The sequence below is a fragment of the Phallusia mammillata genome, chromosome 6 (genome assembly GCF_965637545.1).
Source record: "Phallusia mammillata chromosome 6, kaPhaMamm4.hap1.1, whole genome shotgun sequence".
Lineage (NCBI taxonomy): Eukaryota > Metazoa > Chordata > Ascidiacea > Phlebobranchia > Ascidiidae > Phallusia > Phallusia mammillata.
Window position 1 is genome coordinate 18,783,163 of NC_137257.1, and position 15,338 is coordinate 18,798,500.

The following is a 15,338-nucleotide window of genomic DNA, read 5'->3' on the forward strand; positions in this document are numbered from 1 at the left end:
GTTTTCGCCCAGGATCGAACTGGGGACCTTTCGCGTGTTAGGTGAACGTGATAACCACTACACTACTGAAACCACATGGAAAGATTCGGATAATCGTCGTCAAGTAGTTTGGTGGTTGCCTTAACAAATCTGGTTGTTTTCTAACTCAATATAGAACTAGTGGACATCGACATGTCTGGAAAGAATCATTTGAAACGTCGGGCAAGCGATAATTTTGTCACAAATTGTGACATTGCAAGTCACTGAGAATTTGATAGAGTTCCCAATGTCTCTGTGGCGCAATGGATTAGCGCGCTGGACTTCTAATCCAGAGGTTCCGGGTTCGAGTCCCGGCAGGGATGTACTTTTCATTGTCATGTCATTAAACGATCTTTTTGAAGTAAAAAACAAATTTGATTTTTCTTGATGGTTGTAAAATCTAAACCAAGAAAATGAGTCTAGCAAATTGAAATATAATGCAGAAATTTTAAATCTCAGAGAACAAAGAAAAGTTTGTTTTCGCCCAGGCTCGAACTGGGGACCTTCCGCGTGTTAGGCGAACGTGACAACCACTACACAATGGAACCAACATGGTAAGATTCGGTTAATCGCCGTCCAGTGGTTTGTCGGTTGCCTAAAAAACCTGGTTGTTTTCCAACACAAAATAGAACTAGTGGACACTCGCATGTCTGGAAAGAATCATTTAAAACATCAGGCAAGCGATAATTTTGTTACAAATTGTGACATTGCAAATCACAGAGAATTTGATAGAGTTCCCAATGTCTCTGTGGCGCAGTGGATTACCGCGCTGGACTTCTAATCCAGAGGTTCCGGGTTCGAGTCCCGGGAGGGATGAACTTTTTTTTGTCACGTCATAAAACTATGTTTTTGAAGTAAAAAACAAATTTGATTTTTCTTGAAGGTTGTAAAATCTAAACCAAGGAATTGAGTATAGCTATTGAAATATAATGCAGATGCTTTAAATCTCAGAAAACAGAGAAAAGTTTGTTTCCGCCCAGGCTCGAACTGGGGACCTTTCGCGTGTTAGGCGAACGTGATAACCACTACACTACGGAAACCACATGGAAAGGTTCGCTTAATCGCCATCCAGTAGTTTGGTGGTTGCCTTAAGTAATCTGGTTTTTTTCCAACTCCATTACTCGAACTGTGGACCTTTCGCGTGTTAGGCGAGCGTGATAACCACTGCACTACGGAAACCACATGGTAAGATTCGGTTAATCGCCGTCCAGTAGTTTGACGGTTGCCTAAAAAACCCGGTTGTTTTCCAACACAAAATAGAACTAGTGGACACCGACATGTCTGGAAAAAATCATTTGAAACGTCGGGCAAGCGATAATTTTGTCACAAATTGTGACATTGGAAGTCACAGAGAATTTGATAGAGTTCCCAACGTCTCGGTGGCGCAATGGATTAGCGCGCTGGACTTCTAATCCAGAGGTTCCGGGTTCGAGTCCCGGCGAGGATGTACTTTTTATTGTCACATCATGAAACTATTTTTTTGAAGTAAAAAACAAATTTGATTTTTCTGTAAGGTTGTAAAAGCTAAATCAAGAAAACGAGTCTAGGAATTTAAATATAATACAGATACTTCAAACTCAGAGAACAAAGAAAAGTTTGTTTCCGCCCAGGCTCGAACTGGGGACCTTTCGCGTGTTAGGCGAACGTGATAACCACTACACTACGGAAACCACATGGAAAGGTTCGCTTAATCGCCGTCCAGTAGTTTGGTGGTTGCCTTAAGAAATCTGGTTGTTTTCCAACTCAATTTGTCACAAATTGTGACATTGGAAGTCACAGAGAATTTGATAGAGTTCCCAATGTCTCTGTGGCGCAATGGATTAGCGCGCTGGACTTCTAATCCAGAGGTTCCGCGTTCGAGTCCCGGCAGGGTTGTACTTTTCATTGTCATGTCATCAAGCGACCTTTTTGAAGTAAAAAACAAATTTGATTTTTCTGGAAGGTTGTAAAATCGAACCAAGAAAATGAGTCTAACTATTGAAATATAATGCAGAAATTTTAAACCTCAGAGAACAAAGAAAAGTTTGTTTCCGCCCAGGATCGAACTGGGGACCTTTCGCGTGTTAGGTGAACGTGATAACCACTACACTACTGAAACCACATGGAAAGATTCGGATAATCGTCGTCAAGTAGTTTGGTGGTTGCCTTAACAAATCTGGTTGTTTTCTAACTCAATATAGAACTAGTGGACATCGACATGTCTGGAAAGAATCATTTGAAACGTCGGGCAAGCGATAATTTTGTCACAAATTGTGACATTGCAAGTCACTGAGAATTTGATAGAGTTCCCAATGTCTCTGTGGCGCAATGGATTAGCGCGCTGGACTTCTAATCCAGAGGTTCCGGGTTCGAGTCCCGGCAGGGATGTACTTTTCATTGTCATGTCATTAAACGATCTTTTTGAAGTAAAAAACAAATTTGATTTTTCTTGATGGTTGTAAAATCTAAACCAAGAAAATGAGTCTAGCAAATTGAAATATAATGCAGAAATTTTAAATCTCAGAGAACAAAGAAAAGTTTGTTTTCGCCCAGGCTCGAACTGGGGACCTTCCGCGTGTTAGGCGAACGTGACAACCACTACACAATGGAACCAACATGGTAAGATTCGGTTAATCGCCGTCCAGTGGTTTGTCGGTTGCCTAAAAAACCTGGTTGTTTTCCAACACAAAATAGAACTAGTGGACACTCGCATGTCTGGAAAGAATCATTTGAAACATCAGGCAAGCGATAATTTTGTTACAAATTGTGACATTGCAAATCACAGAGAATTTGATAGAGTTCCCAATGTCTCTGTGGCGCAGTGGATTACCGCGCTGGACTTCTAATCCAGAGGTTCCGGGTTCGAGTCCCGGGAGGGATGAACTTTTTTTTGTCACGTCATAAAACTATGTTTTTGAAGTAAAAAACAAATTTGATTTTTCTTGAAGGTTGTAAAATCTAAACCAAGGAATTGAGTATAGCTATTGAAATATAATGCAGATGCTTTAAATCTCAGAAAACAGAGAAAAGTTTGTTTCCGCCCAGGCTCGAACTGGGGACCTTTCGCGTGTTAGGCGAACGTGATAACCACTACACTACGGAAACCACATGGAAAGGTTCGCTTAATCGCCATCCAGTAGTTTGGTGGTTGCCTTAAGTAATCTGGTTTTTTTCCAACTCCATTTGTCACAAATTGTGACATTGGAAGTCACAGAGAATTTGATAGAGTTCCCAACGTCTCGGTGGCGCAATGGATTAGCGCGCTGGACTTCTAATCCAGAGGTTCCGGGTTCGAGTCCCGGCGAGGATGTACTTTTTATTGTCACATCATGAAACTATTTTTTTGAAGTAAAAAACAAATTTGATTTTTCTGTAAGGTTGTAAAAGCTAAATCAAGAAAACGAGTCTAGGAATTTAAATATAATACAGATACTTCAAACTCAGAGAACAAAGAAAAGTTTGTTTCCGCCCAGGCTCGAACTGGGGACCTTTCGCGTGTTTGGCGAACGTGATAACCACTACACTACGGAAACCACATGGAAAGGTTCGCTTAATCGCCGTCCAGTAGTTTGGTGGTTGCCTTAAGAAATCTGGTTGTTTTCCAACTCAATTTGTCACAAATTGTGACATTGGAAGTCACAGAGAATTTGATAGAGTTCCCAATGTCTCTGTGGCGCAATGGATTAGCGCGCTGGACTTCTAATCCAGAGGTTCCGCGTTCGAGTCCCGGCAGGGTTGTACTTTTCATTGTCATGTCATCAAGCGACCTTTTTGAAGTAAAAAACAAATTTGATTTTTCTGGAAGGTTGTAAAATCGAACCAAGAAAATGAGTCTAACTATTGAAATATAATGCAGAAATTTTAAACCTCAGAGAACAAAGAAAAGTTTGTTTCCGCCCAGGATCGAACTGGGGACCTTTCGCGTGTTAGGTGAACGTGATAACCACTACACTACTGAAACCACATGGAAAGATTCGGATAATCGTCGTCAAGTAGTTTGGTGGTTGCCTTAACAAATCTGGTTGTTTTCTAACTCAATATAGAACTAGTGGACATCGACATGTCTGGAAAGAATCATTTGAAACGTCGGGCAAGCGATAATTTTGTCACAAATTGTGACATTGCAAGTCACTGAGAATTTGATAGAGTTCCCAATGTCTCTGTGGCGCAATGGATTAGCGCGCTGGACTTCTAATCCAGAGGTTCCGGGTTCGAGTCCCGGCAGGGATGTACTTTTCATTGTCATGTCATTAAACGATCTTTTTGAAGTAAAAAACAAATTTGATTTTTCTTGATGGTTGTAAAATCTAAACCAAGAAAATGAGTCTAGCAAATTGAAATATAATGCAGAAATTTTAAATCTCAGAGAACAAAGAAAAGTTTGTTTTCGCCCAGGCTCGAACTGGGGACCTTCCGCGTGTTAGGCGAACGTGACAACCACTACACAATGGAACCAACATGGTAAGATTCGGTTAATCGCCGTCCAGTGGTTTGTCGGTTGCCTAAAAAACCTGGTTGTTTTCCAACACAAAATAGAACTAGTGGACACTCGCATGTCTGGAAAGAATCATTTGAAACATCAGGCAAGCGATAATTTTGTTACAAATTGTGACATTGCAAATCACAGAGAATTTGATAGAGTTCCCAATGTCTCTGTGGCGCAGTGGATTACCGCGCTGGACTTCTAATCCAGAGGTTCCGGGTTCGAGTCCCGGGAGGGATGAACTTTTTTTTGTCACGTCATAAAACTATGTTTTTGAAGTAAAAAACAAATTTGATTTTTCTTGAAGGTTGTAAAATCTAAACCAAGGAATTGAGTATAGCTATTGAAATATAATGCAGATGCTTTAAATCTCAGAAAACAGAGAAAAGTTTGTTTCCGCCCAGGCTCGAACTGGGGACCTTTCGCGTGTTAGGCGAACGTGATAACCACTACACTACGGAAACCACATGGAAAGGTTCGCTTAATCGCCATCCAGTAGTTTGGTGGTTGCCTTAAGTAATCTGGTTTTTTTCCAACTCCATTTGTCACAAATTGTGACATTGCGAGTCACAGAGAATTTGATAGAGTTCCCAATGTCTCTGTGGCGCAGTGGATTACCGCGCTGGACTTCTAATCCAGAGGTTCCGGGTTCGAGTCCCGGCAGGGATGCACTTTTCATTGTCATGTCATTAAACGATCTTTTTGAAGTAAAAAACAAATTTGATTTTTCTTGAAGGTTGCAAAATCTAAACCAAGAAAATGAGTCTAGCTATTGAAATATAATGCAGATACTTTAAATCTCAGAAAACAGAGAAAAGTTTGTTTCCGCCCAGACTCGAACTGTGGACCTTTCGCGTGTTAGGCGAGCGTGATAACCACTGCACTACGGAAACCACATGGTAAGATTCGGTTAATCGCCGTCCAGTAGTTTGACGGTTGCCTAAAAAACCCGGTTGTTTTCCAAAACAAAATAGAACTAGTGGACACCGACATGTCTGGAAAAAATCATTTGAAACGTCGGGCAAGCGATAATTTTGTCACAAATTGTGACATTGGAAGTCACAGAGAATTTGATAGAGTTCCCAACGTCTCGGTGGCGCAATGGATTAGCGCGCTGGACTTCTAATCCAGAGGTTCCGGGTTCGAGTCCCGGCGAGGATGTACTTTTTATTGTCACATCATGAAACTATTTTTTTGAAGTAAAAAACAAATTTGATTTTTCTGTAAGGTTGTAAAAGCTAAATCAAGAAAACGAGTCTAGGAATTTAAACATAATACAGATACTTCAAACTCAGAGAACAAAGAAAAGTTTGTTTCCGCCCAGGCTCGGACTGGGGACCTTTCGCGTGTTAGGCGAACGTGATAACCACTACACTACGGAAACCACATGGAAAGGTTCGCTTAATCGCCGTCCAGTAGTTTGGTGGTTGCCTTAAGAAATCTGGTTGTTTTCCAACTCAATTTGTCACAAATTGTGACATTGGAAGTCACAGAGAATTTGATAGAGTTCCCAATGTCTCTGTGGCGCAATGGATTAGCGCGCTGGACTTCTAATCCAGAGGTTCCGCGTTCGAGTCCCGGCAGGGTTGTACTTTTCATTGTCATGTCATCAAGCGACCTTTTTGAAGTAAAAAACAAATTTGATTTTTCTTGAAGGTTGTAAAATCGAACCAAGAAAATGAGTCTAACTATTGAAATATAATGCAGAAATTTTAAACCTCAGAGAACAAAGAAAAGTTTGTTTCCGCCCAGGATCGAACTGGGGACCTTTCGCGTGTTAGGTGAACGTGATAACCACTACACTACTGAAACCACATGGAAAGATTCGGATAATCGTCGTCAAGTAGTTTGGTGGTTGCCTTAACAAATCTGGTTGTTTTCTAACTCAATATAGAACTAGTGGACATCGACATGTCTGGAAAGAATCATTTGAAACGTCGGGCAAGCGATAATTTTGTCACAAATTGTGACATTGCAAGTCACTGAGAATTTGATAGAGTTCCCAATGTCTCTGTGGCGCAATGGATTAGCGCGCTGGACTTCTAATCCAGAGGTTCCGGGTTCGAGTCCCGGCAGGGATGTACTTTTCATTGTCATGTCATTAAACGATCTTTTTGAAGTAAAAAACAAATTTGATTTTTCTTGATGGTTGTAAAATCTAAACCAAGAAAATGAGTCTAGCAAATTGAAATATAATGCAGAAATTTTAAATCTCAGAGAACAAAGAAAAGTTTGTTTTCGCCCAGGCTCGAACTGGGGACCTTTCGCGTGTTAGGCGAACGTGACAACCACTACACAATGGAAACAACATGGTAAGATTCGGTTAATCGCCGTCCAGTGGTTTGACGGTTGCCTAAAAAACCTGGTTGTTTTCCAACACAAAATAGAACTAGTGGACACTCGCATGTCTGGAAAGAATCATTTGAAACATCAGGCAAGCGATAATTTTGTTACAAATTGTGACATTGCAAATCACAGAGAATTTGATAGAGTTCCCAATGTCTCTGTGGCGCAATGGATTAGCGCGCTGGACTTCTAATCCAGAGGTTCCGGGTTCGAGTCCCGGGAGGGATGAACTTTTTTTTGTCACGTCATAAAACTATGTTTTTGAAGTAAAAAACAAATTTGATTTTTCTTGAAGGTTGTAAAATCTAAACCAAGGAATTGAGTATAGCTATTGAAATATAATGCAGATGCTTTAAATCTCAGAAAACAGAGAAAAGTTTGTTTCCGCCCAGGCTCGAACTGGGGACCTTTCGCGTGTTAGGCGAACGTGATAACCACTACACTACGGAAACCACATGGAAAGGTTCGCTTAATCGCCATCCAGTAGTTTGGTGGTTGCCTTAAGTAATCTGGTTTTTTTCCAACTCCATTTGTCACAAATTGTGACATTGCGAGTCACTGAGAATTTGATAGAGTTCCCAATGTCTCTGTGGCGCAGTGGATTACCGCGCTGGACTTCTAATCCAGAGGTTCCGGGTTCGAGACCCGGCAGGGATGTACTTTTCATTGTCATGTCATTAAACGATCTTTTTGAAGTAAAAAACAAATTTGATTTTTCTTGAAGGTTGCAAAATCAAACCAAGAAAATGAGTCTAGCTTTTGAAATATAATGCAGAAATGTTAAATCTCAGAGAACAAAGAAAATTTTGTTTCCGCCCAGGATCGAACTGTGGACCTTTCGCGTGTTAGGCGAACGTGATAACCACTACACTACGGAAACCACATGGAAAGGTTCGGTTAATCGCCATCCAGTAGTTTGGTGGTTGCCTTAAGAAATCTGGTTGTTTTCCAGCTCAATTTGTCACAAATTGTGACATTGCAAGTCACAGAGAATTTGATAGAGTTCCCAATGTCTCTGTGGCGCAATGGATTAGCGCGCTGCACTTCTAATCCAGAGGTTCCGGGTTCGAGTCCCGGGAGGGATGAACTTTTTTTTGTCACGTCATAAAACTATGTTTTTGAAGTAAAAAACAAATTTGATTTTTCTTGAAGGTTGTAAAATCTAAACCAAGGAATTGAGTATAGCTATTGAAATATAATGCAGATGCTTTAAATCTCAGAAAACAGAGAAAAGTTTGTTTCCGCCCAGGCTCGAACTGGGGACCTTTCGCGTGTTAGGCGAACGTGATAACCACTACACTACGGAAACCACATGGAAAGGTTCGCTTAATCGCCATCCAGTAGTTTGGTGGTTGCCTTAAGTAATCTGGTTTTTTTCCAACTCCATTTGTCACAAATTGTGACATTGCGAGTCACAGAGAATTTGATAGAGTTCCCAATGTCTCTGTGGCGCAGTGGATTACCGCGCTGGACTTCTAATCCAGAGGTTCCGGGTTCGAGTCCCGGCAGGGATGTACTTTTCATTGTCATGTCATTAAACGATCTTTTTGAAGTAAAAAACAAATTTGATTTTTCTTGAAGGTTGCAAAATCTAAACCAAGAAAATGAGTCTAGCTATTGAAATATAATGCAGATACTTTAAATCTCAGAAAACAGAGAAAAGTTTGTTTCCGCCCAGACTCGAACTGTGGACCTTTCGCGTGTTAGGCGAGCGTGATAACCACTGCACTACGGAAACCACATGGTAAGATTCGGTTAATCGCCGTCCAGTAGTTTGACGGTTGCCTAAAAAACCCGGTTGTTTTCCAACACAAAATAGAACTAGTGGACACCGACATGTCTGGAAAAAATCATTTGAAACGTCGGGCAAGCGATAATTTTGTCACAAATTGTGACATTGGAAGTCACAGAGAATTTGATAGAGTTCCCAACGTCTCGGTGGCGCAATGGATTAGCGCGCTGGACTTCTAATCCAGAGGTTCCGGGTTCGAGTCCCGGCGAGGATGTACTTTTTATTGTCACATCATGAAACTATTTTTTTGAAGTAAAAAACAAATTTGATTTTTCTGTAAGGTTGTAAAAGCTAAATCAAGAAAACGAGTCTAGGAATTTAAACATAATACAGATACTTCAAACTCAGAGAACAAAGAAAAGTTTGTTTCCGCCCAGGCTCGAACTGGGGACCTTTCGCGTGTTAGGCGAACGTGATAACCACTACACTACGGAAACCACATGGAAAGGTTCGCTTAATCGCCGTCCAGTAGTTTGGTGGTTGCCTTAAGAAATCTGGTTGTTTTCCAACTCAATTTGTCACAAATTGTGACATTGGAAGTCACAGAGAATTTGATAGAGTTCCCAATGTCTCTGTGGCGCAATGGATTAGCGCGCTGGACTTCTAATCCAGAGGTTCCGCGTTCGAGTCCCGGCAGGGTTGTACTTTTCATTGTCATGTCATCAAGCGACCTTTTTGAAGTAAAAAACAAATTTGATTTTTCTGGAAGGTTGTAAAATCGAACCAAGAAAATGAGTCTAACTATTGAAATATAATGCAGAAATTTTAAACCTCAGAGAACAAAGAAAAGTTTGTTTCCGCCCAGGGTCGAACTGGGGACCTTTCGCGTGTTAGGTGAACGTGATAACCACTACACTACTGAAACCACATGGAAAGATTCGGATAATCGTCGTCAAGTAGTTTGGTGGTTGCCTTAACAAATCTATTTGTTATCTAACTCAATATAGAACTAGTGGACATCGACATGTCTGGAAAGAATCATTTGAAACGTCGGGCAAGCGATAATTTTGTCACAAATTGTGACATTGCAAGTCACTGAGAATTTGATAGAGTTCCCAATGTCTCTGTGGCGCAATGGATTAGCGCGCTGGACTTCTAATCCAGAGGTTCCGGGTTCGAGTCCCGGCAGGGATGTACTTTTCATTGTCATGTCATTAAACGATCTTTTTGAAGTAAAAAACAAATTTGATTTTTCTTGATGGTTGTAAAATCTAAACCAAGAAAATGAGTCTAGCAAATTGAAATATAATGCAGAAATTTTAAATCTCAGAGAACAAAGAAAAGTTTGTTTTCGCCCAGGCTCGAACTGGGGACCTTTCGCGTGTTAGGCGAACGTGACAACCACTACACAATGGAAACAACATGGTAAGATTCGGTTAATCGCCGTCCAGTGGTTTGACGGTTGCCTAAAAAACCTGGTTGTTTTCCAACACAAAATAGAACTAGTGGACACTCGCATGTCTGGAAAGAATCATTTGAAACATCAGGCAAGCGATAATTTTGTTACAAATTGTGACATTGCAAATCACAGAGAATTTGATAGAGTTCCCAATGTCTCTGTGGCGCAATGGATTAGCGCGCTGGACTTCTAATCCAGAGGTTCCGGGTTCGAGTCCCGGGAGGGATGAACTTTTTTTTGTCACGTCATAAAACTATGTTTTTGAAGTAAAAAACAAATTTGATTTTTCTTGAAGGTTGTAAAATCTAAACCAAGGAATTGAGTATAGCTATTGAAATATAATGCAGATGCTTTAAATCTCAGAAAACAGAGAAAAGTTTGTTTCCGCCCAGGCTCGAACTGGGGACCTTTCGCGTGTTAGGCGAACGTGATAACCACTGCACTACGGAAACCACATGGAAAGGTTCGCTTAATCGCCATCCAGTAGTTTGGTGGTTGCCTTAAGTAATCTGGTTTTTTTCCAACTCCATTTGTCACAAATTGTGACATTGCGAGTCACTGAGAATTTGATAGAGTTCCCAATGTCTCTGTGGCGCAGTGGATTACCGCGCTGGACTTCTAATCCAGAGGTTCCGGGTTCGAGTCCCGGCAGGGATGTACTTTTCATTGTCATGTCATTAAACGATCTTTTTGAAGTAAAAAACAAATTTGATTTTTCTTGAAGGTTGCAAAATCAAACCAAGAAAATGAGTCTAGCTTTTGAAATATAATGTAGAAATGTTAAATCTCAGAGAACAAAGAAAATTTTGTTTCCGCCCAGGATCGAACTGTGGACCTTTCGCGTGTTAGGCGAACGTGATAACCACTACACTACGGAAACCACATGGAAAGGTTCGGTTAATCGCCATCCAGTAGTTTGGTGGTTGCCTTAAGAAATCTGGTTGTTTTCCAGCTCAATTTGTCACAAATTGTGACATTGCAAGTCACAGAGAATTTGATAGAGTTCCCAATGTCTCTGTGGCGCAATGGATTAGCGCGCTGGACTTCTAATCCAGAGGTTCCGGGTTCGAGTCCCGGGAGGGATGAACTTTTTTTTGTCACGTCATAAAACTATGTTTTTGAAGTAAAAAACAAATTTGATTTTTCTTGAAGGTTGTAAAATCTAAACCAAGGAATTGAGTATAGCTATTGAAATATAATGCAGATGCTTTAAATCTCAGAAAACAGAGAAAAGTTTGTTTCCGCCCAGGCTCGAACTGGGGACCTTTCGCGTGTTAGGCGAACGTGATAACCACTACACTACGGAAACCACATGGAAAGGTTCGCTTAATCGCCATCCAGTAGTTTGGTGGTTGCCTTAAGTAATCTGGTTTTTTTCCAACTCCATTTGTCACAAATTGTGACATTGCGAGTCACTGAGAATTTGATAGAGTTCCCAATGTCTCTGTGGCGCAGTGGATTACCGCGCTGGACTTCTAATCCAGAGGTTCCGGGTTCGAGTCCCGGCAGGGATGTACTTTTCATTGTCATGTCATTAAACGATCTTTTTGAAGTAAAAAACAAATTTGATTTTTCTTGAAGGTTGCAAAATCAAACCAAGAAAATGAGTCTAGCTTTTGAAATATAATGCAGAAATGTTAAATCTCAGAGAACAAAGAAAATTTTGTTTCCGCCCAGGATCGAACTGTGGACCTTTCGCGTGTTAGGCGAACGTGATAACCACTACACTACGGAAACCACATGGAAAGGTTCGGTTAATCGCCATCCAGTAGTTTGGTGGTTGCCTTAAGAAATCTGGTTGTTTTCCAACTCAATTTGTCACAAATTGTGACATTGCAAGTCACAGAGAATTTGATAGAGTTCCCAATGTCTCTGTAGCGCAATGGATTAGCGCGCTGGACTTCTAATCCAGGGGTTCCGGGATCGAGTCCCGGCAGGGATGTACTTTTCATTGTCATGTCATTAAACGATCTTTTTGAAGTAAAAACCAAATTTGATTTTTCTGGAAGGTTGTAAAATCAAACCAAGAAAATGAGTCTAGCTATTGAAATATAATGCAGATGCTTCAAATCTCAGAAAACAAAGAAAAGTTTGTTTCCGCCCAGGCTCGAACTGGGGACCTTTCGCGTGTTAGGCGAACGTGATAACCACTACACTACGGAAACCACATGGAAAGGTTCGGTTAATCGCCATCCAGTAGTTTGGTGGTTGCCTTAAGAAATCTGGTTGTTTTCCAACACAATTTGTCACAAATTGTGACATTGCAAGTCACTGAGAATTTGATAGAGTTCCCAATGTCTCTTTGGCGCAATGGATTAGCGCGCTGGACTTCTAATCCAGGGGTTCGAGTCCCGGCAGGGATGTACTTTTCATTGTCATGTCATTAAACGATCTTTTTGAAGTCAAAAACTAATTTGATTTTTTTAATGTTGTAAAATCTAAACCAAGAAAATGAGTCTAGCAAATTGAAATATAATGCAGAAATTTTAAATCTCACAGAACAAAGAAAAGTTTGTTTCCACCCAGGCTCGAACTGTGGACCTTTCGCGTGTTAGGCGAACGTGATAACCACTACACTACGGAAACCACATGGAAAGGTTCGCTTTATCGCCGTCCAGTAGTTTGGTGGTTTCCTTAAGAAATCTGGTTGTTTTCCAACTCAATTTGTCACAAATTGTGACATTGGAAGTCACAGAGAATTTGACAGAGTTCCCAATGTCTCCATAGCGCAATGGATTAGTGCGCTGGACTTCTAATCCAGAGGTTCCGCGTTCGAGACCCGGCAGGGATGTACTTTTCATTGTCATATCATCAAGCGATCTTTTTGAAGGAAAAACCAAATTTGATTTTTCTGGAAGGTTGTAAAATCAAACCAAGAAAATGAGTCTAGCTATTGAAATATAATGCAGATGCTTCAAATCTCAGAAAACAGAGAAAAGTTTGTTTCCGCCCAGGCTCGAACTGGGGACCTTTCGCGTGTTAGGCGAACGTGATAACCACTACACTACGGAAACCACATGGAAAGGTTCGCTTAATCGCCATCCAGTAGTTTGGTGGTTGCCTTAAGAAATGTGGTTGTTTTCCAACCCAATTTGTCACAAATTGTGACATTGCAAGTCACAGAGAATTTGATATTGTTCCCAATGTCTCTTTGGCGCAATGGATTAGCGCGCTGGACTTCTAATCCAGGGGTTCGAGTTCCGGCAGGGATGTACTTTTCATTGTCATGTCATTAAACGATCTTTTTGAAGTCAAAAACTAATTTTATTTTTTTTGATGTTGTAAAATATAAACCAAGAAAATGAGTCTAGCAAATTGAAAAATAATTCAGAAATTTTGAATCTCAGAGAACAAAGAAAAGTTTATTTTCGCCCAGGCTCGAACTGGGGACCTTTCGTGTGTTAGGCGAACGTGACAACCACTACACAATGGAAACAACATGGTAAGATTCGGTTAATCGCCGTCCAGTGCTTTGACGGTTGCCTAAAAAACCTGGTTGTTTTCCAACACAAAATAGAACTAGTGGACACCGACATGTCTGGAAAGAATCATTTGAAACATCAGGCAAGCGATAATTTTGTTACAAATTGTGACATTGCAAGTCACAGAGAATTTGATAGAGTTCCCAATGTCTCTGTGGCGCAATGGATTAGGGCGCTGGACTTCTAATCCAGAGGTTCCGGGTTCGAGTCCCGGGTGGGATGAACTTTTTATTGTCACGTCATAAAACTATGTTTTTGAAGTAAAAAACAAATTTGATTTTTCTTGAAGGTTGTAAAATCTAAACCAAGGAAATGAGTCTAGCTATTGAAATATAATGCAGATGCTTTAAATCTCAGAAAACAGAGAAAAGTTTGTTTCCACCCAGGCTCGAACTGGGGACCTTTCGCGTGTTAGGCGAACGTGATAACCACTACACTACGGAAACCACATGAAAAGGTTTGCTTAATCGCCATCCAGTAGTTTGGTGGTTGCCTTAAGAAATCCGGTTGTTTTCCAACTCAATTTGTCACAAATTGTGACATTGCATGTCACAGAGAATTTGATATAGTTCCCAATGTCTCTGTGGCGCAATGGATTAGCGCGCAGGACTTCTAATCCAGGGGTTGGAGTCCCGGCAGGGATGTACTTTTCATTGTCATGTCATTAAACGAACTTTTTGAAGTAAAAAACAAATTTGATTTTTCTGGAAGGTTGCAAAATCTAAACCAAGAAAATGAGTCTAGCTATTGAAATATAATGCAGATACTTTAAATCTCAGAAAACAGAGAAAAGTTTGTTTCCGCCCAGACTCGAACTGTGGACCTTTCGCGTGTTAGGCGAGCGTGATAACCACTGCACTACGGAAACCACATGATAAGATTCGGTTAATCGCCGTCCAGTAGTTTGACGGTTGCCTAAAAAACCTGGTTGTTTTCCAACACAAAATAGAACTAGTGGACACCGACATGTCTGGAAAGAATCATTTGAAACGTCGGGCAAGCGATAATTTTGTCACAAATTGTGACATTGGAAGTCACAGAGAATTTGATAGAGTTCCCAATGTCTCGGTGGCGCAATGGATTAGCGCGCTGGACTTCTAATCCAGAGGTTCCGGGTTCGAATCCCGGCGAGGATGTACTTTTTATTGTCACATCATGAAACTATTTTTTTGAAGTAAAAAACAAATTTGATTTTTCTGTAAGGTTGTAAAAGCTAAATCAAGAAAACGAGTCTAGGAATTTAAATTAATACAGATACTTCAAACTCAGAGAACAAAGAAAAGTTTGTTTCCGCCCAGGCTCGAACTGGGGACGTTTCGCGTGTTAGGCGAACGTGATAACCACTACACTACGGAAACCACATGGAAAGGTTCGCTTAATCGCCGTCCAGTAGTTTGGTGGTTGCCTTAAGAAATCTGGTTGTTTTCCAACTCAATTTGTCTCAAATTGTGACATTGCAAGTCACTGAGAATTTGATAGAGTTCCCAATGTCTCTGTGGCGCAATGGATTAGCGCGCTGGACTTCTAATCCAAAGGTTCCGGGTTCGAGTCCCGGCAGGGATGTACTATTCATTGTCACGTCATAAAACTATGTTTTTGAAGTAAAAAACAAATTTGATTTTTCTTGAAGGTTGTAAAATCTAAACCAAGGAATTGAGTATAGCTATTGAAATATAATGCAGATGCTTTAAATCTCAGAAAACAGAGAAAAGTTTTTTTCCGCCCAGGCTCGAACTGGGGACCTTTCGCGTGTTAGGCGAACGTGATAACCACTACACTACGGAAACCACATGGAAAGGTTCGCTTAATCGCCATCCAGTAGTTTGGTGGTTGCCTTAA

The 15,338-nt window shown here is 40.8% G+C and overlaps 56 non-coding genes across 56 annotated transcripts; 29 read left to right on the top strand and 27 right to left on the bottom strand.

The window, feature by feature from the left end:
• The first annotated feature begins 267 nt into the window (after positions 1-267).
• On the top strand, positions 268-341 carry Trnar-ucu (transfer RNA arginine (anticodon UCU)). Its single transcript has one exon. It is a non-coding gene; the product is annotated as a tRNA-Arg (tRNA).
• A 419-nt stretch (positions 342-760) lies between these two features.
• Positions 761-834, top strand: Trnar-ucu (transfer RNA arginine (anticodon UCU)). The gene has a single exon. It is a non-coding gene; the product is annotated as a tRNA-Arg (tRNA).
• A 151-nt stretch (positions 835-985) lies between these two features.
• Positions 986-1,058, bottom strand: Trnav-aac (transfer RNA valine (anticodon AAC)). The gene has a single exon. It is a non-coding gene; the product is annotated as a tRNA-Val (tRNA).
• A 333-nt stretch (positions 1,059-1,391) lies between these two features.
• Positions 1,392-1,465, top strand: Trnar-ucu (transfer RNA arginine (anticodon UCU)). The gene has a single exon. It is a non-coding gene; the product is annotated as a tRNA-Arg (tRNA).
• A 150-nt stretch (positions 1,466-1,615) lies between these two features.
• Trnav-aac (transfer RNA valine (anticodon AAC)) lies at positions 1,616-1,688 on the bottom strand. Its single transcript has one exon. It is a non-coding gene; the product is annotated as a tRNA-Val (tRNA).
• A 131-nt stretch (positions 1,689-1,819) lies between these two features.
• Trnar-ucu (transfer RNA arginine (anticodon UCU)) lies at positions 1,820-1,897 on the top strand. The gene has a single exon. It is a non-coding gene; the product is annotated as a tRNA-Arg (tRNA).
• A 146-nt stretch (positions 1,898-2,043) lies between these two features.
• On the bottom strand, positions 2,044-2,116 carry Trnav-aac (transfer RNA valine (anticodon AAC)). Its single transcript has one exon. It is a non-coding gene; the product is annotated as a tRNA-Val (tRNA).
• Positions 2,117-2,311: 195 nt separating this feature from the next.
• Trnar-ucu (transfer RNA arginine (anticodon UCU)) lies at positions 2,312-2,385 on the top strand. The gene has a single exon. It is a non-coding gene; the product is annotated as a tRNA-Arg (tRNA).
• A 419-nt stretch (positions 2,386-2,804) lies between these two features.
• Positions 2,805-2,878, top strand: Trnar-ucu (transfer RNA arginine (anticodon UCU)). The gene has a single exon. It is a non-coding gene; the product is annotated as a tRNA-Arg (tRNA).
• Positions 2,879-3,029: 151 nt separating this feature from the next.
• On the bottom strand, positions 3,030-3,102 carry Trnav-aac (transfer RNA valine (anticodon AAC)). The gene has a single exon. It is a non-coding gene; the product is annotated as a tRNA-Val (tRNA).
• Positions 3,103-3,233: 131 nt separating this feature from the next.
• Positions 3,234-3,307, top strand: Trnar-ucu (transfer RNA arginine (anticodon UCU)). The gene has a single exon. It is a non-coding gene; the product is annotated as a tRNA-Arg (tRNA).
• Positions 3,308-3,457: 150 nt separating this feature from the next.
• Trnav-aac (transfer RNA valine (anticodon AAC)) lies at positions 3,458-3,530 on the bottom strand. The gene has a single exon. It is a non-coding gene; the product is annotated as a tRNA-Val (tRNA).
• A 131-nt stretch (positions 3,531-3,661) lies between these two features.
• On the top strand, positions 3,662-3,739 carry Trnar-ucu (transfer RNA arginine (anticodon UCU)). The gene has a single exon. It is a non-coding gene; the product is annotated as a tRNA-Arg (tRNA).
• Positions 3,740-3,885: 146 nt separating this feature from the next.
• On the bottom strand, positions 3,886-3,958 carry Trnav-aac (transfer RNA valine (anticodon AAC)). The gene has a single exon. It is a non-coding gene; the product is annotated as a tRNA-Val (tRNA).
• A 195-nt stretch (positions 3,959-4,153) lies between these two features.
• On the top strand, positions 4,154-4,227 carry Trnar-ucu (transfer RNA arginine (anticodon UCU)). Its single transcript has one exon. It is a non-coding gene; the product is annotated as a tRNA-Arg (tRNA).
• Positions 4,228-4,646: 419 nt separating this feature from the next.
• Trnar-ucu (transfer RNA arginine (anticodon UCU)) lies at positions 4,647-4,720 on the top strand. Its single transcript has one exon. It is a non-coding gene; the product is annotated as a tRNA-Arg (tRNA).
• Positions 4,721-4,871: 151 nt separating this feature from the next.
• Positions 4,872-4,944, bottom strand: Trnav-aac (transfer RNA valine (anticodon AAC)). Its single transcript has one exon. It is a non-coding gene; the product is annotated as a tRNA-Val (tRNA).
• A 131-nt stretch (positions 4,945-5,075) lies between these two features.
• Trnar-ucu (transfer RNA arginine (anticodon UCU)) lies at positions 5,076-5,149 on the top strand. Its single transcript has one exon. It is a non-coding gene; the product is annotated as a tRNA-Arg (tRNA).
• A 151-nt stretch (positions 5,150-5,300) lies between these two features.
• Trnav-aac (transfer RNA valine (anticodon AAC)) lies at positions 5,301-5,373 on the bottom strand. Its single transcript has one exon. It is a non-coding gene; the product is annotated as a tRNA-Val (tRNA).
• Positions 5,374-5,567: 194 nt separating this feature from the next.
• Trnar-ucu (transfer RNA arginine (anticodon UCU)) lies at positions 5,568-5,641 on the top strand. Its single transcript has one exon. It is a non-coding gene; the product is annotated as a tRNA-Arg (tRNA).
• A 150-nt stretch (positions 5,642-5,791) lies between these two features.
• Positions 5,792-5,864, bottom strand: Trnav-aac (transfer RNA valine (anticodon AAC)). The gene has a single exon. It is a non-coding gene; the product is annotated as a tRNA-Val (tRNA).
• Positions 5,865-5,995: 131 nt separating this feature from the next.
• Positions 5,996-6,073, top strand: Trnar-ucu (transfer RNA arginine (anticodon UCU)). The gene has a single exon. It is a non-coding gene; the product is annotated as a tRNA-Arg (tRNA).
• Positions 6,074-6,219: 146 nt separating this feature from the next.
• Trnav-aac (transfer RNA valine (anticodon AAC)) lies at positions 6,220-6,292 on the bottom strand. The gene has a single exon. It is a non-coding gene; the product is annotated as a tRNA-Val (tRNA).
• Positions 6,293-6,487: 195 nt separating this feature from the next.
• Positions 6,488-6,561, top strand: Trnar-ucu (transfer RNA arginine (anticodon UCU)). Its single transcript has one exon. It is a non-coding gene; the product is annotated as a tRNA-Arg (tRNA).
• Positions 6,562-6,980: 419 nt separating this feature from the next.
• Trnar-ucu (transfer RNA arginine (anticodon UCU)) lies at positions 6,981-7,054 on the top strand. Its single transcript has one exon. It is a non-coding gene; the product is annotated as a tRNA-Arg (tRNA).
• A 151-nt stretch (positions 7,055-7,205) lies between these two features.
• On the bottom strand, positions 7,206-7,278 carry Trnav-aac (transfer RNA valine (anticodon AAC)). The gene has a single exon. It is a non-coding gene; the product is annotated as a tRNA-Val (tRNA).
• A 131-nt stretch (positions 7,279-7,409) lies between these two features.
• Positions 7,410-7,483, top strand: Trnar-ucu (transfer RNA arginine (anticodon UCU)). Its single transcript has one exon. It is a non-coding gene; the product is annotated as a tRNA-Arg (tRNA).
• A 150-nt stretch (positions 7,484-7,633) lies between these two features.
• Positions 7,634-7,706, bottom strand: Trnav-aac (transfer RNA valine (anticodon AAC)). Its single transcript has one exon. It is a non-coding gene; the product is annotated as a tRNA-Val (tRNA).
• Positions 7,707-7,837: 131 nt separating this feature from the next.
• Trnar-ucu (transfer RNA arginine (anticodon UCU)) lies at positions 7,838-7,911 on the top strand. The gene has a single exon. It is a non-coding gene; the product is annotated as a tRNA-Arg (tRNA).
• Positions 7,912-8,062: 151 nt separating this feature from the next.
• Positions 8,063-8,135, bottom strand: Trnav-aac (transfer RNA valine (anticodon AAC)). The gene has a single exon. It is a non-coding gene; the product is annotated as a tRNA-Val (tRNA).
• A 131-nt stretch (positions 8,136-8,266) lies between these two features.
• On the top strand, positions 8,267-8,340 carry Trnar-ucu (transfer RNA arginine (anticodon UCU)). The gene has a single exon. It is a non-coding gene; the product is annotated as a tRNA-Arg (tRNA).
• A 151-nt stretch (positions 8,341-8,491) lies between these two features.
• Positions 8,492-8,564, bottom strand: Trnav-aac (transfer RNA valine (anticodon AAC)). The gene has a single exon. It is a non-coding gene; the product is annotated as a tRNA-Val (tRNA).
• A 194-nt stretch (positions 8,565-8,758) lies between these two features.
• On the top strand, positions 8,759-8,832 carry Trnar-ucu (transfer RNA arginine (anticodon UCU)). The gene has a single exon. It is a non-coding gene; the product is annotated as a tRNA-Arg (tRNA).
• A 150-nt stretch (positions 8,833-8,982) lies between these two features.
• Positions 8,983-9,055, bottom strand: Trnav-aac (transfer RNA valine (anticodon AAC)). The gene has a single exon. It is a non-coding gene; the product is annotated as a tRNA-Val (tRNA).
• Positions 9,056-9,186: 131 nt separating this feature from the next.
• Trnar-ucu (transfer RNA arginine (anticodon UCU)) lies at positions 9,187-9,264 on the top strand. Its single transcript has one exon. It is a non-coding gene; the product is annotated as a tRNA-Arg (tRNA).
• Positions 9,265-9,410: 146 nt separating this feature from the next.
• Positions 9,411-9,483, bottom strand: Trnav-aac (transfer RNA valine (anticodon AAC)). Its single transcript has one exon. It is a non-coding gene; the product is annotated as a tRNA-Val (tRNA).
• A 195-nt stretch (positions 9,484-9,678) lies between these two features.
• On the top strand, positions 9,679-9,752 carry Trnar-ucu (transfer RNA arginine (anticodon UCU)). The gene has a single exon. It is a non-coding gene; the product is annotated as a tRNA-Arg (tRNA).
• Positions 9,753-10,171: 419 nt separating this feature from the next.
• Positions 10,172-10,245, top strand: Trnar-ucu (transfer RNA arginine (anticodon UCU)). The gene has a single exon. It is a non-coding gene; the product is annotated as a tRNA-Arg (tRNA).
• Positions 10,246-10,396: 151 nt separating this feature from the next.
• Trnav-aac (transfer RNA valine (anticodon AAC)) lies at positions 10,397-10,469 on the bottom strand. The gene has a single exon. It is a non-coding gene; the product is annotated as a tRNA-Val (tRNA).
• A 131-nt stretch (positions 10,470-10,600) lies between these two features.
• Positions 10,601-10,674, top strand: Trnar-ucu (transfer RNA arginine (anticodon UCU)). The gene has a single exon. It is a non-coding gene; the product is annotated as a tRNA-Arg (tRNA).
• A 150-nt stretch (positions 10,675-10,824) lies between these two features.
• Trnav-aac (transfer RNA valine (anticodon AAC)) lies at positions 10,825-10,897 on the bottom strand. Its single transcript has one exon. It is a non-coding gene; the product is annotated as a tRNA-Val (tRNA).
• A 131-nt stretch (positions 10,898-11,028) lies between these two features.
• Trnar-ucu (transfer RNA arginine (anticodon UCU)) lies at positions 11,029-11,102 on the top strand. Its single transcript has one exon. It is a non-coding gene; the product is annotated as a tRNA-Arg (tRNA).
• A 151-nt stretch (positions 11,103-11,253) lies between these two features.
• Trnav-aac (transfer RNA valine (anticodon AAC)) lies at positions 11,254-11,326 on the bottom strand. Its single transcript has one exon. It is a non-coding gene; the product is annotated as a tRNA-Val (tRNA).
• A 131-nt stretch (positions 11,327-11,457) lies between these two features.
• On the top strand, positions 11,458-11,531 carry Trnar-ucu (transfer RNA arginine (anticodon UCU)). Its single transcript has one exon. It is a non-coding gene; the product is annotated as a tRNA-Arg (tRNA).
• Positions 11,532-11,681: 150 nt separating this feature from the next.
• Trnav-aac (transfer RNA valine (anticodon AAC)) lies at positions 11,682-11,754 on the bottom strand. The gene has a single exon. It is a non-coding gene; the product is annotated as a tRNA-Val (tRNA).
• A 131-nt stretch (positions 11,755-11,885) lies between these two features.
• On the top strand, positions 11,886-11,959 carry Trnar-ucu (transfer RNA arginine (anticodon UCU)). Its single transcript has one exon. It is a non-coding gene; the product is annotated as a tRNA-Arg (tRNA).
• Positions 11,960-12,109: 150 nt separating this feature from the next.
• Positions 12,110-12,182, bottom strand: Trnav-aac (transfer RNA valine (anticodon AAC)). The gene has a single exon. It is a non-coding gene; the product is annotated as a tRNA-Val (tRNA).
• Positions 12,183-12,530: 348 nt separating this feature from the next.
• Positions 12,531-12,603, bottom strand: Trnav-aac (transfer RNA valine (anticodon AAC)). The gene has a single exon. It is a non-coding gene; the product is annotated as a tRNA-Val (tRNA).
• A 355-nt stretch (positions 12,604-12,958) lies between these two features.
• Positions 12,959-13,031, bottom strand: Trnav-aac (transfer RNA valine (anticodon AAC)). The gene has a single exon. It is a non-coding gene; the product is annotated as a tRNA-Val (tRNA).
• A 616-nt stretch (positions 13,032-13,647) lies between these two features.
• Trnar-ucu (transfer RNA arginine (anticodon UCU)) lies at positions 13,648-13,721 on the top strand. The gene has a single exon. It is a non-coding gene; the product is annotated as a tRNA-Arg (tRNA).
• Positions 13,722-13,872: 151 nt separating this feature from the next.
• Positions 13,873-13,945, bottom strand: Trnav-aac (transfer RNA valine (anticodon AAC)). Its single transcript has one exon. It is a non-coding gene; the product is annotated as a tRNA-Val (tRNA).
• Positions 13,946-14,294: 349 nt separating this feature from the next.
• Trnav-aac (transfer RNA valine (anticodon AAC)) lies at positions 14,295-14,367 on the bottom strand. Its single transcript has one exon. It is a non-coding gene; the product is annotated as a tRNA-Val (tRNA).
• A 194-nt stretch (positions 14,368-14,561) lies between these two features.
• On the top strand, positions 14,562-14,635 carry Trnar-ucu (transfer RNA arginine (anticodon UCU)). The gene has a single exon. It is a non-coding gene; the product is annotated as a tRNA-Arg (tRNA).
• Positions 14,636-14,784: 149 nt separating this feature from the next.
• Positions 14,785-14,857, bottom strand: Trnav-aac (transfer RNA valine (anticodon AAC)). Its single transcript has one exon. It is a non-coding gene; the product is annotated as a tRNA-Val (tRNA).
• Positions 14,858-14,988: 131 nt separating this feature from the next.
• Positions 14,989-15,062, top strand: Trnar-ucu (transfer RNA arginine (anticodon UCU)). Its single transcript has one exon. It is a non-coding gene; the product is annotated as a tRNA-Arg (tRNA).
• A 151-nt stretch (positions 15,063-15,213) lies between these two features.
• On the bottom strand, positions 15,214-15,286 carry Trnav-aac (transfer RNA valine (anticodon AAC)). Its single transcript has one exon. It is a non-coding gene; the product is annotated as a tRNA-Val (tRNA).
• Between the last annotated feature and the right edge of the window lie 52 nt (positions 15,287-15,338).